At 42.1% G+C, this 17200-nt stretch overlaps 1 protein-coding gene, 1 non-coding gene and 1 pseudogene across 4 annotated transcripts in view; all 3 read right to left on the bottom strand.

The window, feature by feature from the left end:
• Nucleotides 1-17200, bottom strand: part of GRID2 (glutamate ionotropic receptor delta type subunit 2) — a 1396175-nt gene that overhangs the window by 476590 nt on the left and 902385 nt on the right. The window lies entirely within an intron of this gene.
• On the bottom strand, nt 3497-7228 carry LOC138999037 (mediator of RNA polymerase II transcription subunit 11 pseudogene; annotated as a pseudogene).
• Nucleotides 3976-4087, bottom strand: LOC138999636 (U5 spliceosomal RNA). Its single transcript, XR_011469416.1, has one exon. It is a non-coding gene; the product is annotated as a U5 spliceosomal RNA (small nuclear RNA).

The following is a 17200-nucleotide window of genomic DNA, read 5'->3' on the forward strand; positions in this document are numbered from 1 at the left end:
GAGCTGGGCCCTGCCCTGCCAATCACCCTGTAGACAGCAACCAATGACAGCAGTGGGGGGCAGGACTGCCACCCAGCTCCCAGGTGCTGAGGGGGCTGCGCAGGGGCCTGAGGACTCAGGCGGAGGGGGACGCGTGGGGATCCAGGAGCCCAGGTGCTGCCCAGGACCCAGAGGTCAGCTGGGACCTGCCCTTCCACGCCAGACACATGTGGTTTGATCGCCGGGCAGGCCTAGGGACCACACCCGTGCACAAATTTCGAGCACTGGGCCTCTAATATACATATAAGTTCTATGGTTAATAAAAGAGTTAAGTTGCACATAGTAAGAAAGATTTAGAGCTGTTGCTAATAATGAACTATATCCTCTCCTTTAGAACCAGGAAGACACTATAAGTATCCTTATGGATGTATAGAAAAGACATACTTCATCATTTCAACTGACATTATTCCAGGGGCTTTGTTCTGTGGCAGACTGCTGTGAGGAAGGGAGGGTGATTGTTACTTCAAGCCACTGCTCTGCAGAAGGACCCATTTGAAGCATGACTGCTGAAGGAGAAAAGAGACACAGCTCCAGAGTGACAGCTCTCTCTGCTCCATTATGGCCCTTTTGAAGGCTGCAGAGCTCAGAATCTGCAGAATGGAAGGCATTTCAGGTGATGTCAATATCTCTTTTCCCTGCAGATCCTTTTCCCATTTTTCTATCTCCAAATAGCCCCACATTAAAATAATTTAAAAAAAAAACACAGCAAGTACATAGCTGATGGAGAAATATTACCTTAAAATAAAAATCTTTTCTCAATAAATGATAAACCACAGTGCATCTTAGTAGCTAAAAATAAGTTCATTTCCTGCTGCAACATTTTTTTTACATTTCTGAGCTACAAAATAAGTTTTTATAACTCCAATTAAACTACACATTTGAGCATTTGTCTGTGGCATATATCCTTTTATACAAATTACAGTTATTAATGCAACTTCCATGACTGTTTATACACTCGGGGCTTAAAATGCATATTTAAATATTAACAAGGCTCTGATTAAGATGCAGGAACATGGGTAGAGAAGCTAATGGAAATACTATACTCTTGTCTTGTCTTGCTTCTATGTTATATTCATCCAAATTCCAATTAGCAACATGAGAATGCAGCATGACTTCCTATGTATATTCTGGTTTGCTTATAGCACCTTTGATTTAAGGGGTTGGAGGAAAATGAATATTTTAGCCTTGAAATGGAGACAAGTTTGATTGAATAGTAATTTCAAGTGAAGACTTAAATGTACACTATCTCAACAGATTAAAATTTATTCCCCCACCCTCAACTTAGGCTTTTACAATTAATAAAAAAAAAGTTGATGTCCTATTTTGTCTTAGGCTTATACCTGCTAATTCATTGGATTGTTTCATCATGTTAATAAGCTCGAGGTCACAAGTTTCTTCCCAGTATGGAGCCAGCTATATCTGGAGGAAATTTGATTCTGAAGCTTCAAAACACAGTCCAATCTTCGGCTGAATACTTATATTGTAAAGTAATGTAAACTCTTCCCTTTAGGATAGAACAATAATAACTTAAACTACATTTCTACTAATGATGCAATAACAGGGATAAGATATTTATCCACCTACTCACATTTCCCTTCTACATATTCAACTTTCATGAGACTGTCAGTTCCTAGGGCCAAGGTCTAGTCTGTTCTCTTTGCTGGAAAATATGAATAAATGAATCAGTACATGGAAGAAAGGAAGGATATAGGAAGAAAGAAAGGAAAGAAGGAAGGAATGAAGGATTTATCTTTTGACTGAGAATAGCAGCAGATAATATGCATATTTAAATATATTCAAATCTCTCTGCCTGAAAAACAATCAACTTTTCACATTCCTACAATTACCAATTACTTATCTTTCTCTTCTCTTGCTCAGCAAAAATTCTTGAAGTACCTTCCATTTCCTATCCATTCACACCCTTTTTAATAGTTTCTTATTATGTTTTTTTTTTTTTTTTACAAAATCACCCCAACAGCTCACACTAAGATTAACAATGACTTTCTAATTACTAAATGGACATTTCAATCCTCATATCTTCCTAACACTCAACAGCATTGGCCTTTTGCATCACTCTTTCCTTCTTGATGTATCTTCCTTACATGATCCTGTTCACATTCATATTTTTTTTACCTCTTCTCAATATCCTTTGAATGTTCATCTCTATATTGTGCTATTACATGTTGACGTTTCTTAATACCCAGTACTGGTCTACTTTTTTTCTTTTTTTCTCTCCCTGGGTAATCTTGAAGAGAACACTCTCCAGATCTTTATTAGTCTATATAATGACTACTCCTAAATTTCATACTATCCCTCTGCGTTATGCAACATGTGCCCTTGGATGTCTCAAAAGTTGCTTGTGAGAACTGAGATCAAACTGTCCTGGTCATTTGTTCCAGTGAACTTTTACACACACACACACACACACACACACACACACACACGACTGTAATCCCTGGCTGGTGTGCCTTAGTTGGTTGGGTGTTGGCCTGTGCACCAAGGGGTTGCTTGTTAGGTTTCTGGTCAGGGCACATACCTGGGATGTGGGCTAGATCCCTGGTGGGAGGCTTGCAGGAAGCAGCCAATCAATCTTTTGCTCTCACATCAATGTTTCCCTCTCTTTCTCCCTTTCCCTGCCGGAATCAATAAAAATATATATTTTAAAAAAGAAATTCTTGAAGATCAATTTAGAGAGATTCTGCTCACCTGAGCAAGTTTATTTATTAAGATTGACTTTACTAACCTTGCTTTGCTGTGGCCAGCAATTCTAAACTATAATTTCATGAGTATTGCCCAATTTTCAAGTTCTCTGTCTTGAAAAATCTTTTAACCTTCCTGATCCCAGACCCCAAAGTTTAATAAATATCTCACTTTGATGTCCCCTTTTTGAGACACCAAGACCCTTTCAGAATACAATGGTCCCCCTTTATCCTTGGGGTTTATGTTCCAATGGTTGCCTGAAACCTTGAATTGTGCTAAACCTTATATAAACTATGTTTTCTCCTGTACATACATATCCATGATAAAGTTTAACTTTTATTTATTTATTTATAATTTAGAAGTCGTCTTTCTTGTTTCTTTATTATTAAAACCCTTAGTTCCTGCTTTATCTCTTCCAATGAAGAAAAATGTGTCTTCATTGGGTTAAGTCTGCGGAAGGGGACAAGGACATGAAGTATCTGAGGAAGTGGGTTGGGTGACTGACTCTTTATTCTTGTCTGAGCTTTGTCAGCACTTTGGTGAAGTCAGAGCAGGAGCACCTGCTGGAGGAGCCAGCACAGAGTCTGGGCAGGCTTGGGCTTTAAGTTTCTCCATTCCCACCTTTTGCCTCTTTGTCCTTTTATATGACTAGCAGGGCATGCATGGCAGCCTGTGCTCCTCAATCTACAGGTCCCCAGGTTCTGTCCCGGGGAGCAGGTGGTGATCTGCCTCCAAGATGTCTCTCTGCCTACTTGGGTTAGTTTTCCAGCCTATGCTCACAGGTTCGGGCCACATCGCTGAGCTTGAGGCGAGCATAGTCCACTCGCCGTAGTGCCATCTGACAGTCCTTGCTTGAAGAGTAGCTGGAGCCCTCGTGGGGCTGCCCTGTGGCCATCTGGGTTAGGTAGCAGATCACGGTACCTGCATTCTGCAGGATGGCGCAGATTTCCCGTTCGATGTCTTCCAAGGCTCGTAGTCATTGCTCGGTTGCCACAGGATTTTCCCCTTTTCCGGGCGTCTGAGCTAATTGCTGATCAATTAATTGTCAGGCTGCTGATATTAAGGGCAGTGGCCCCAATTATAAATCCTCAAAAAACTGAGTACAGCCTCAGCAGTTTGGCTCTATCGGTTTGGCTCAGTGGGTAGAGCATTAGCCCCACAGCCCGATTCCAGGCATTTCTCTCTTATCAATGTTTCTGACTCTCTATTCCTATCCCTACAAAAAATCAATAAAATATATCTTCAAAGAAAGAAAAAAAATTGAGTATAAACTCAGAGTTGCTCCTCTCCATGGAAATCTCCAGTAAAAGGCAAAAGGTAAGTCCCATCTGAGGAGAAACCAGAGTGTGCTTTGTTGTTCCCAAGTTCCCTTCCCCAGGAACTACAACTCCTATTTCAGTTATGGTTGCATTTTAGCACTAGAGGTATTTTCTGCCCAAAGTTTGCACCAGAAGTTTTTCAAGTAAGTTTCTTGTACTTAGAAATGACAAGTTAAAAAAAAGTCTTTTAAACTTGAAAAGGATTGTACTCTGTGCAGGATATTATGTGTATGCAAATGAGGCTGAGTCATCACCCTTGAGATTCTACAGATACCTAGTAGTCACTGGGTGCCTCTGGAGCCACCATTAGAGGGCGAAGCAGAGGTCAGGCTGACTGGGCTCTAGACCTCATTCTGGTTCAACCACTGAAACTGGTTTTATTAATTTTTTTTAAAAAATTAAATCTTTATTGTTCAGATTATTACAGTTGTTCTTCTTTTTCCCTCCATAGCTCCCCTCCACCCGGTTCCCACCCCACCCTCCACCCTCACCACCCCCCCGCCCCACTCACCTCATCCATAGGTGCATGATTTTTGTCCAGTCTCTTCCCGCATCCCCCACACCTCTTTTCCCCCCAAGAATAGTCAGTCCACTCCCTTTCTATGCCCCTGATTCTATTATAATCACCAGTTGATTCTGTTCATCAGATTATTTATTCACTTGATTTTTAGAATCACTTGTTGATAGATGTGTATTTGTTGTTCATAATTTGTATCTTTACCTTTTTATTCTTCCTCCTCTTCTTAAAGGATACCTTTCAGCATTTCCTATAATACTGGTTTGGTGGTGATGAACTCCTTTAGCTTTTCCTTATCTGTGAAGTTCTTTATCTGACCTTCAATTCTGAATGATAGCTTTGCTTTGCTGGGTAAAGTAATCTTGGTTGTAGGTTCTTGGTATTCATCACTTTGAATATTTCCTGCCACTCCCTTCTGGCCTGCAAAGTTTCTGTTGAGAAATCAGCTGACAGTCCTATGGGTACTCCCTTGTAGGTAACTGACTGACTTTCTCTTGCTGCTTTTAAGATTCTCTCTTTGTCTTTTGCTCTTGGCATTTTAATTATGATGTGTCTTGGTGTGGTCCTCTTTGGATTCCTTTTGTTTGGGGTTCTCTGCGCTTCCTGGACTTGTAAGTCTATTTCTTTCACCAGGTAGGGGAAGTTTTCTGTCATTATTTCTTCAAATAGGTTTTCAATATCTTGCTCTCTCTCTTCTTCTGGCACCCCTACAATCCGGATGTTGGTATGCTTGAAGCTGTCCCAGAGGCTCCTTACACTACCTTCATATTTTTGGATTCTTTTTTCATTTTGCTTTTCTGGTTTGGTGTTTTTTGCTTCTTCGTATTTCAAATCTTTGACTTGATTCTTTCGATCCTCTAGTCTGCTGTTGGGAGTCTGTATAATATTCTTTATTTCAGTCAGTGTATGCTTAATTTCGAGTTGGTCCTTTATCACAACCTCGAGGGCGTCACTAGATTTCTTGAGGGTCTCATTAAGTTTATTGGCGGTTTCCAGAAAATTCTTGAAAAACCTTAAAAGTGTGGTTTTGAACTCTATATCTAGTATTTTGCTTTCCTCCATTTCTGTCATTTGTGTCCTGTTTCTTTGTCTCCACATTTTTTATGCTTCGCTGTGTCGATAGAGTGGGTTTCTGTGCTAGGTGTCCAATAGGGCACAGTGGCTCAGCCTCACCAATTACCTGAGGTAGACACTCTTGGTGCACCCCCTTGTGGGCTTTGTGCCCAGTCTTGTTGTAGTTAAGCCTTGATTGTCATAGGTAACACTGGGAGGGATTGACCTCCAGGCCAACTGGCTGTGAGAATCAGCTGTGTCTGCAGTGGGAGAACTTCTGTGCTGGAGACACCCTTCTGGGGCAAGACTTGCTTCAGTGGGGCTTTGGTGCTCACTGAGTCTGCCCCCTGAGTGTGTCCTTTATGGGTCTGAGGAGCTGAAATCTGGATGGTCCCATTCTGACCACAGGGCACGCTCTAAAGTTTAATTTTTAATCAGGCACAATAAAAGATTAACATCAATAACTAATAATAAAATAGAACAATTATAAGAACATACTGTAATAAAGTTAGATAAATGTGGCTTCTCTCTCTCAAAATCTTATTGTGCTCTATGCACAGTGTGGATACACTGACAAAGGGATTATTCACATCCCAGCTGGGACAAAGCAATATGGCATGAGATTTCATCATGATACACAGAATGGTGTACAATTTAAAGATCATAAGTTCTTTATTTCTGGAATTGTCCATTTAATGTTTTCAGACCTTGGTTTATGATGGGAAATGAAATCAAGCTGAGACCAAGGAAAATGAAACTGTGGATAAGGGGGGAACTACGGGACTTTCCCACTGCAAGTTCCAATATGTTTAGCTTTGCTTTATTAATAAAGTTGATGCAGTAATAATTTGGGGGACTTAACATCACAAGTCAACCTGTCCAAGAACAAACGTAAGGACTTTCCACACAAACCTGCTCATCTTTCAGTGCTCTCTTCTTTAATAAAACAATCAGTATGTCTGACCTTGCAAAGCAAAAACTTATATGTCCTTCCCTTTACTTTCTCATCTTTGGATCTACCAAATTGTGTTGTTTTACCTCTCCCGTAAACATTAGTAGAATAATAGTAAGGTAAATTTAGTAATGCATGTAGTGTTTCATTCTTCTTCTTCCAATGGAGTATTGGTCTAGGGAAGCAGAGGACTGTGGGAGTGTCAGTGGGGAACTGTGTGCCCTATGCAGGCAGTAAGGATATGTAGTCTCAGAGTATTTATAACCAATTAATAAAATAATTCAAAGTCTATCAGTTTGTCATCAATATGCTACAATAACTCTATACAACTTCAACAATACTGCTCCTGGCTAAGAAACAGGTCCATTTCCCCTTTGCACACTTACTGTGCCATTGTGCAAATTTACCTCAAGGAGTTTGTTTACTTGTGAAGGCAATTCAGGGTGGCAGCCTAGGTCTGTGCCCAGTCAAACCTGCATTCAGACACATATGCATACAAGCCTATATAACTAAGCCCCAACCTCCTTTCCACTTGTGTCCTAGCGAAAACCTGTCTCCCTGAATGCTTACCTTAACAGGAGCTATAAACCATACACAGCCCCACAATGGGGTCTGACTGCCAGCGCCAAACATGGTCTTGGTCACCATCTCACTCCCCCCACTTACAACTGTCACAGGGGCTCCAAAAGCCCGCAAAAAGTCCGGAAGCCTAGGCTAGTGGTCGGCAAACTCATTAGTCAACAGAGCCAAATATCAACAGTACAACGATTGAAATTTCTTTTGAGAACCAAATTTTTTAAACTTAAACTATATAGGTAGGTACATTGTTATTAACTTAATTAGGGTACTCCTAAGGCTTAGGAAGAGCCACACTCAAGGGGCCAAAGAGCCGCAGTTTGCTGACCACAGGCCTAGTCCATATCTGGGAGACAAAGAAACTAGGGGGATAAAAGGGAAAGTACCACTGCATTAGGCATTCAGTTTTGGGAACTGATTCCCCTGAGTCACAGCACCCATGCTCCTGAAATTAATGTGCATTTTCTGAATCTTCCAAGTGCCTGTTATGGGTCTTCCCACCACCTGGTAACTTCTGTAACAACTGAGCCATTGAAACTGCTACTTTCACTAGGAAAACCGCCAGCAGGGAGCACTAGACTGCCTGGATCCCATGCCTCATTTTCCCAAGTTAGTGCCTCACTCCAGAAGTGATGGACACCTTTCTTTCTTTGGAAGAGAAGTGCAACAACTCCATGCTGGAGGCTAATTCCAGCAGATCACAATTATGCAAGAAATTCATCAAAAGGTTGATGAACCTTGGGGCTTCAGCAGGGCTGAAGATCTGCATATAGTATTGCCTGCTGCCAGACAGCTGGGGGCAGTTCCCCCAACCTGATAATATTTTTACTGTTTACCAAACCTTACCCTTGATATGTATATCTGTTTTCCTATATATATATATAGGCAATATATATATATATATATATATATATATACACACACACACATATACACACACACATACATATATACATACATATATATATATATATATATATATATATATATATATATATATACACACACACACACAAGAGGCCCGGTGCACAAAAATTTGTGCACTTGGGGGCAGAAGGAGGGGGGTCCCCCAGCCCGGCCTGTGCCCTCTCACAGTCTGGGACCCCGCAGGAGATAACGACCTGCTGGCTTAGGCCTGCTCCCGGGTCGCACAGGGCAGGCCGAATCCCTAAGTGAAGCCCTTGGTCAGGCTCAGAGCAGGGCCAATTGGGGAGTTGGGGCGCCACCCCGTCGTGCAAAGAGCAGGGCAGATCGGGAGGTTGCGATGCCACCCTCACTCACACTCAGGGTAGGGCCGATTGGGGGGTTGGGGCACCGCCCCCTGTCACACTCAAGGCAGGGTCAATGGGGAGGTTGTGGCGCCACCCCCTGTCACGCACAGAGCAGGGCCGATCAGGGGGTTGGGGCGCTGCCCCCATCACTCACAGAGCAGGGCCAATCAGGGGGTTGGGGTGCTGCCCCCGTCACACACAGAGCAGGGCCGATCAGGGGGTTGAGGAGCTCCCCCCTGTCACACACAGAGCAGGGCGGATCAGGGGGTTGGGGCGCTGCACCCTGTCACACTCAGGGCAGGGCCAACGAGGAGGTTATGGCTCTACCCTTTCACACACAGAGCAAGGCCCATGGAGGGGGGTTGGGGTGCCACCCTCTACCACCCACAGAGCAGGGCCGATCAGGTGGTTGGGGAGCTCCCCCCTGTCAAACACAGAGCCGCAGGGCAATCAGGGGATTGGGGAGCTCCCCCCTATCAGGCACAGAGCAAGGCTGATCAGGGAGTTGGGGTGCCTTCCCCTGTCATGAACAGAGCAGGGCGGATAGGGAGGTTGTGGTCCCGCCCCCTGTCACACACAGAGCCGCAGGGCGATCAGGTGGTTTGGGCGCTGCCCCCGTCACGCTGATCCTGGTGCTGGGAGGCATATTACCCTTTTACTATATAGAATAGAGGCCTGGTATATGGGTAGGGGCTGGCTGGTTTGCCCTGCAGGGTGTCCTGGATCAGGGTGGGGGTCCCCACTGGGGTGCCTGGCCAGTCTGGGTGAGGGGCTGAGGGCTGTTTTCCGGCTGGCAAATGACTAAATCTTCCAACCGCTCCTTGTTTTCTTTTCTTTTCTTTTTTTTTTTTATTCTGGGCCAGCTTTAGCTCTGAGGCCTTGCTGCTGAAAACATGGATACAATGTTTCGGTCCACCTGGCTTTCAGTCCGGCTGGTTTCTGGAGTTTTGTTTAGCTTCTTATTTGCAACATAGTACATAGTTGCTTAGAGTTGCAGCTGAGAGGCCGGCAAGTGAGGCAGGGAACGTTGGAGTCCGCAGCAAGCAAGCCTCATGCTCACTTCAGTGCCTGGCTGCTGGCCGCCATCTTGGCTGACAGTTAATTTGCATATACTCACTGATAAGCCAATGAAAAGGGTAGCGGTCGTATGCTAATTACCATGTTTCTCTTTTATTAGTGTAGATATATATATATATGCCTAAGTGACCATTGCAACCCAACAGATGACAGAACAGGCTGCGTGGGGCGACCAGGCCGGTAGGGCGCTTAGTGAGGGGCGACCAAATGACTGAGCAGCAGGCTGTGTGGGGTGACCAGGCTGGCAGGGGGGGGGTAGCGAGGGGCGACCAAAAGACCGAACAGCAGGCTGCGTGGGATGACCAGGCTTGCAGGGAGGGCAGTTGGAGGCAACCAGCCTGGCGGGGGGGGGGGGGGGGCAGTAAGGGGTGACCAGGCCAGCAGGGGCAGTTAAGGCAACCAGGCCAGCTGGGTGGGGCAGTTTGGGGCAACCAGGCCAGCTGGGCGGGGAAGTTGGGCGTGACCAGGCTGGTGGGGGGGGCAGTTGGGGGCGATCAGGCAGGCAGGCAGGTGAGCAGTTAGGAGCTTGTGGTCCCGGATTGTGACAGGATGTCCAACTGCTGGTTTAGGCTTGATCCCCAGGAGGCAGTGGTACATCTCCTGAGGGGTCCCGGATTGGAGAGGGTGCAGGCTGGGCTGAGGGGACCCCCTCCCCCATGCACGAATTTCATGCACCGGGTCTCCAGTGTGTTAATAAAAAGCTAGAGATCCAGAGATTCAGAAAGCTCAGTTACTAAAGTCAAGCCCCATCTGGCTCCTCCAAACTGCCTTCCAAATTTATATTTCATGTCTAGTTTATTTAATTTACTCACAACCCCTTCTCCAGATTCCTGAACCCTTCTAGATGCGGATAACACCCTGGCATCCTCAGGCTTCTCTTTGCAGCAGACTCTAGTTTCATTCACTCATTCAATAAGCATTGATTGAGCACAATTATGTCAGGCCCTAGGAAAACATCTCTGCCTTCTAGGAGTTTACAGTCCCATGGGGGATTCTGACAATAAACATGATAAATAACATATGTGTGCATGCACACACACATATTGATAGATAAAATTCATAACATGCTTAAGTGAAAAAATAATTCAGAGAGGAGAAGAGGAGATGGGTATGCATAAAGGGAGTTGGACATGTTTATAGATGGCTATGCATGGGCAGAGGATTTTTTGTTGTTGTTCTTTTAACATAGTCATAGCATGGCTGTTTGTTAAAATCTATATGTAGCCAAGTAAGCACTTATTCATTTTAGCTATTAACTCACCCACCCTCAGGAGATTCTTAAAGTTGTACCGAGACTAAATTTCCTGGCATGGGGAATGTTTTATACTGAGCTATTTTCATTACATGGCACAGTCAGGGAAGCAGCACTTCAATTGTGTAAGAAGAATTTTGGCTAAAATCTATTTTATTAGTGACAACCATTTTTTCATACATTGTAAAAAAAAATGTCCAGTTTCAATGAGCTCCAAAGTATTCACAAAGTACTTAATTCTGTTTCTTCTTTTCCTTTCTCATCACTGCCTTTCTTCATTATGTAAATTTATTCCAACCTATTTTGGGCATTAGAAACCCTTGAGCAGTGTACGGAAACAGAGACCCTTCCGTGTTTTCAGTAAATGAGGAGTGCTGAAACTGCCCGAAGTCCACTTCTTCCAAGTTTATAATTTGCGTCATAAGAAACAGTGGCTTGTGCCCTGAGATGTTTCAATCAACTAGGATCAACACTCAGAAAATAATTGCTGCTCTATCAAGTCATTAATTCTCATGGAATAAATGTGAATTAGGGAAACAAGAATAGAATTGATTTAGAGTTCTAATTGGTTCACAAGTCAAGCCGGCCACCCCATTAACCACAAAACAGAGCCTAGGTGAAATGATGAAGCAGGCTGAAGATGGGCTTTGTCAAAGGACTTGAAATCAAACCACCACTCCTGCTCTAAAAGCTGGGGGGTGAGGGGGAGGTGGGGAGGGGAGAGGGGGAGCTTACAGAGCATCTGACCGCCTTCCCTCAGGGGGAGCACAGAGGGGGAAGAATCCATTTTGGGGGTTATGGCTATTTAGATTATATTCTCTAATAACTAAGCTGTGAAATTTAGGAAGATGTTCAAGGTTTTGCTTCTTAATGGAACACTTATTTTTTGGCAGGACTCAGTCAAATCACTATTTTGAATTGCCAGCAAGATCTGCATGTGTAATGTGAACAGGCCGTTGGCAAAAAAGTGAAAATATCAGAAAGTAATTAAGGCAATGAGGTGTGTATTTGCGTGTAAAATTAGTTTGAAAAAATTAAAGCTGGAAGTAAAAGTGGTGGTAAAGTCCTGCCATTTCCAACTTATTGGGTACATCTCAGGGAAATAAGGACATGTATAAAGCGGTTTAGTTAATCACAAAATGTTACATATTTGGAATAAAAATATTGTCAATTTAGAAAGTTGATTATTATCATTAATTTTCAAATGTATTTAGGGTAAACTGTATTTTTTTTAAAGACTAAAGACTATTAGTTGCAAATAGTTTACATTCTCAGATTAAAATCTGGAGTACCAATTGAGCAATCTACATCGAGCTCTTCAGAATCAGAAACCAAACAGGAAGGGTGCAGGGAGAACCACAGACGAAATAGGGTACCGGTCAGCTCAAACAGCATGGCTATGAACTGCTGTGAAAGGAAGAAAATGGCAAGAGAAAATTAAGAAGCCGAGCATTTTATAGAATACTTACTGGATAAAAAAGGTATTTAATGTCACTAATTATTATTTCCTTTCCTAGAAAAGTATTATTCTGGTCTTTAAAAACACACAAGTAATTGTGCCTTTATTTCCCTGTATATATCTTTACTTGGTCACTCATACAGACTCCTTCAAGGATCTGAATGTTATGGGATTCCAGGGCGGAAGGAATAGGGAAACTGAGACAGGAAAGTTAAAACAAGGCCAAACAGTGGGCAATTTGCAGCCAACTTGTAAATAACAAGCCATTATCTTTCCCAGCCAAGGATACTTGAGAGCAAATGGTTAAATGCCTCCCTAACAAGAGAAAGAAGGAAAGGAGCAGTGGAGGCGGGGGCTGGAGGGGAAAAAAGAGCAGTTTTAGTCCCTAAATGAAGAAGCCAGCAGTCAGCTTACCAAGACAAAATTGCCAGGTGCTTCTCATGAATTCTGGGAAGGCCACAACAAAGTAAAAAGGCACCTTGAGAATTACTCTGCACCAAAACATTCAGCAGAGGAATTTTGAGACCTATGGACAGGAGGGTATATGACGCTTCAGACCCCCACCCAACTTGCTCTTCAGGTCAGCTGAGAGCCAGTCTGTGCTTCATAAGCCAGATGCATAGATTGGCTTGCCTTGCTTCTTTAATAAAGGTGCATGTTTTAATTGCTTTAACAAATTGGCTTAATCACAAGGCAATCAAGTTCTCTCATATAAATTCATTTATATGAGATGACAAGAATCGGGGTTGGGGACAGCCCTCTCTCCCTTTGACTCTGGTATCGGTGAGAGGTGCCTCTAACACTAAGTAAACATGATCAAGAGTGTCATCAATTCTTTGGATTGGGTATGCAAAAGACCTGCACTGAATGCAATAAAGATGCTTTTATTCCTAAATGAAGGCTATTTTAAAAATGGAGTATGGAGAGCTACATGCTGACCTGTCTAGGTGTCTAACTGCAGGTCATGGGGGCAGGCACAGCTGCTGAAAGGCTGAGTTTAATAAATACCATGGGACAGCTATTTCTAGGAAGGACAGTGGAGCCTCCATTCTGGAACTTAATTTATTCCAGAAGGCTGTTCGAGGAGCATTTTTTTTTTTTGAAAACTGAATCTTTTTTTCCCCATTACAAATAATGTAAATTGAGAATTACTCCATCCCAGACCCCTATGTTGTTCTCATAACTGTCCTTTTCACTTTGCTGTTATCACTGATCTTCTTAGAGCCTATGGTGACCGACTGTACATATTTAATAATAAGCAGCAACAGACTTCCTTGTGGGGACACCTGGCCCCGGATGCCATCAGGCCTGTCCAGGTTTTTGCTTTTAACTTGGCATCATGTCTGGAGGAGAGGCTGGCCCAGAGGTGGTGGGGGCTGGTGCTGGGAGTCCCATAGGGGATGAGTGGAGGGGGTGGGCATGGAGTCACGGGGATGGGTTAAAATTAAAAAATAAACTAAACAATAATAAATAGCAACGAAAGCAAAAAGACATGAAAATATTCATAGCACAATTTCCTGAGATAATAATAACATGACGTTGAATGGTAAACTGACTCACACTTGCTCATTCTCTCCTTTGTTGCCGGAGAGATGCGGGACTAATCATACCGATATCAGCATGAAAAGATTGTCTGGTTGAGAACTGAAGTTTTGCTTAACAACCGAGATGTTTCTTCCATGAACAACTTGATTGAGGACTGAACTGTTTGAGATGGTTGGATGTTCAAGAACCAAGGTTGTTTTCATTTAAACCTTACAATGTAAATTTTAAGCCTTTATTATACTTACCAAGGAGTCATTAGTCTGGGGAAAATAAAAAAAGAAAACAAGAGAGTATTAAGAAACTCAAAAAAAGGGATAAAGTTTGCCAGTTTGTAGGCTATTTATTCTAAGACAAGGAATATGAAATCCTAAATTAACCAACTTCTCCTCTCCATATTACTTTTAATAATTGTAAATTATTTCCTACCACCAGTACATGTGTAGCAAATATTTTTTTAAATGTCAACTTGAAAATAATCAATCTGCTGAGGGTATTGCAGTAGATAGATAGTTCTTAACAAAGGAAGGAAGCAAAGGGATTCAGACATTACACCTGATTAACTAGGAGGGAGCAGCCTCACAGGCTCCCCAATAGACAGCCACACCCTCCCACTGAAGGGATTTAATCCCCAGGCAGCAGGCAAGACAGGCTTCCATCCCCCTGGGGAGCCACTGCCTTTAGCCAGGATTTCAGGGGGAGGGGTAAAGCAGTGAGGGGGGAATTCCTTAGTGGGGCACATGCGCAGAAAAAAAACAAGAAGACACGAGGGAGCTTAATTCACTGGCTGCAGAAACCAGGTGATGAAGCCTGACTTTGGGGCATGCACAGTAGGAGCCAAACTGGTGACCATAAAGGGGAGGAGTCTAGCCTGAGGAAAGCTGGGAAAAGGGTCAATAGGCTAAGGGCAGGAAACCCCAGAAGGTCCAGGAAAGGGGTTGGTTAAGGGGCGGGTCCAGCACACCCGGGGAAGACCCGGGAAATAGATGGGGCAGTTTGAAGCACAGCCTGCTTGTTCCTGAAACCAAGGCAACATATGGAAGATTAACAAGGATCTCTGGGCAGTTGCTACTAGAGCCTACTCACCTTCTACACCCCCAATGGCGTATTATTTCCTTTCACCCCAATAAATCTTGTCACTGTACTTAAACTCCCATGCGTGTGACCTTAACCTTTGAAAACTTTTCTCAAGACACGGCAAGAACCCATTTTTTTTTCTAGCAACAAAGACATCCATATCTTTATTTAAAATTAGTACCTCCGCCACTAATACAAGGCAGCTTCTTCAGAAAGGTTTTATTTAGTCATGTCCCTTGATTAACTTCTTGCTAATAGCAGGTTAGGGAGACAACTAGGGGTCAGGCCCTAGAACTTAAACAATGAATTATGATTTTCCTTCACATTCTCTTCCTCTCTGATGACACATCCCTTACCTCTCCAGCTCACTGTATCCCAGAATTGCTAATCAATCTTCAGTAGTATCCAGGGATTCCTAACATAAGCTGTTTAGGTCAGTGAAATTAGCAATCTCAAATTTGGGAAAAGTTTAACAAATTAAAATTTATTTATTTCTAAGATCACCATCATGTCTCTGCCTAATCAGAAAAGCCTTTGTCTAGACCCAATGCCCACAACCATTTGTATCTCTGGTTTATCTCTTTTTCTAAGATAACTTTTTTTTTCTTGTTCTGTTGTTAAACAAACTAATAAATATTGGTAAGAAATATCCTAACCTTGAGGTTTCCAACCACATGTTAGAGACATGTACATAAGCCAATAAAAAGTTTATGTTGATTAAATCAATTATAGAATTAGAAATCAAAGCCAAGTTCTATGGGAAAGCAAGAAACTGATTAATTCCAGATCGGGGAACTTAGGTTGTGGCCCTAGGAACATGTGAGCCTCAAAACATTATTACATCATTCCTATGATTTAGACCTTTGACACTATAAGTAATCTTATGGATGGATTGTAGATGTATTATATCAAAGGCAGAGAATTCCATGGAAAAGTTATTAAAAAATATAGACAAGAGGCAATAAAGTCTGATCCACCATTAATAGCATTAAATAAGAACTTATGCTGACAGCTACTGGTCCATCATCTTGGTTAACTTGGTCTTCAGGTTGAGATTTCTTTTTTTATTTATGTTCTAAATTCCAAAGGTTTAGCATTATTTTCTATATATATATTTGGATAGGGAAAATACTGAATAGAATATATTCTAAAATATATTCTATTCAGTATTTTCCCTATCCAAATAATTACACTATTCCCAGAAAATTTTCCTCATATTACCATAGATAGGTTTAGCTCTTTCTTCAATTAAACCTCTCTCAGCACTGAGAGAGGGAACATCATAAAAAGTTCCCTAATCTAACCCAAGATTCATCAGCCAAACCTGTCCCTTCACTCCCTATCTCAGTGATGGCGAACCTATGACACACATGTCAGAGGTGACACGCGAATTCATTTTTTTGGTTGATTTTTCTTTGTTAAATGGGATTTAAATATATAAAATAAATATCAAAAATATGTCTTTGTTTTACTATGGCTGCAAATATCAAAAAATTTCTATATGTGACCCGGCACCAGAGTTAAGTTAGGGTTTTTCAAAATGCTGACATGCCAAGCTCAAAAGCTTTGCCATCACTGCCCTATCTCCTCCTTCCTAAGGAACTCAGCACATCTTCATTTTGGCTCACACACATTAGCATATTTAAAACATTCACCCAGTAATTCTGGATATTGATTCCATTTGAAATCTTTAAAATATTTAAGTTCACTTTCATATGCTCTCACACCGCATTCTTGTGGGCGAAAGGTGCTCTCCTTCCACTTGTCATTTCTAAAGGCTTTGTCCCAAGGCTTCCTCCTGTATATCAAGAGGCAGGTGTCCTACTTTTTAGAACTATCAGAACTCAATTTCTGTCCAAATCTATCTTAAAGAAATTTACTGAAAATTATTTTTTCATCCATAGCAGTCCACCATATTATGAATATAAACATTTTATCAAAACTGTCAAATACTACATTCAAAGAAGAGCCCACTGGAATAGTGCAGTATGGATGTCATTGTTTAATGACAAATTAAACAATGAGCAAACCATCCTCTCCTGCAAAATCCTCATCTACATGCACACTATACCGTAATCTCTCTGTTCACTAGAGTGACACATTTCTACCATAAGGCCAAACATTTGCTTGTAAATAACACCCTCTATGTAGCTTATTTACCTCACTTCTATTCAACTTAAAAATTATTGACCATCAACTATATAAAAAGCAGTGTCTTTATATTGTTTTAGTTTATTGTTTTCATATCTTTCCTATTTGTTTTCAAACAACATATATTTACTCTAGTTTATGAAGAGGACCTCTTTACATTCTGGATAGTATGTGGTAAAGTACATAAAACAATGCCCTTTTGTTGAAACTGGTAT

The sequence above is a fragment of the Myotis yumanensis genome, unplaced genomic scaffold, assembly GCF_028538775.1.
Source record: "Myotis yumanensis isolate MYYU_CA2020_CCGP unplaced genomic scaffold, mMyoYum1.0.hap1 SCAF_1, whole genome shotgun sequence".
NCBI classification, from domain to species: domain Eukaryota; kingdom Metazoa; phylum Chordata; class Mammalia; order Chiroptera; family Vespertilionidae; genus Myotis; species Myotis yumanensis.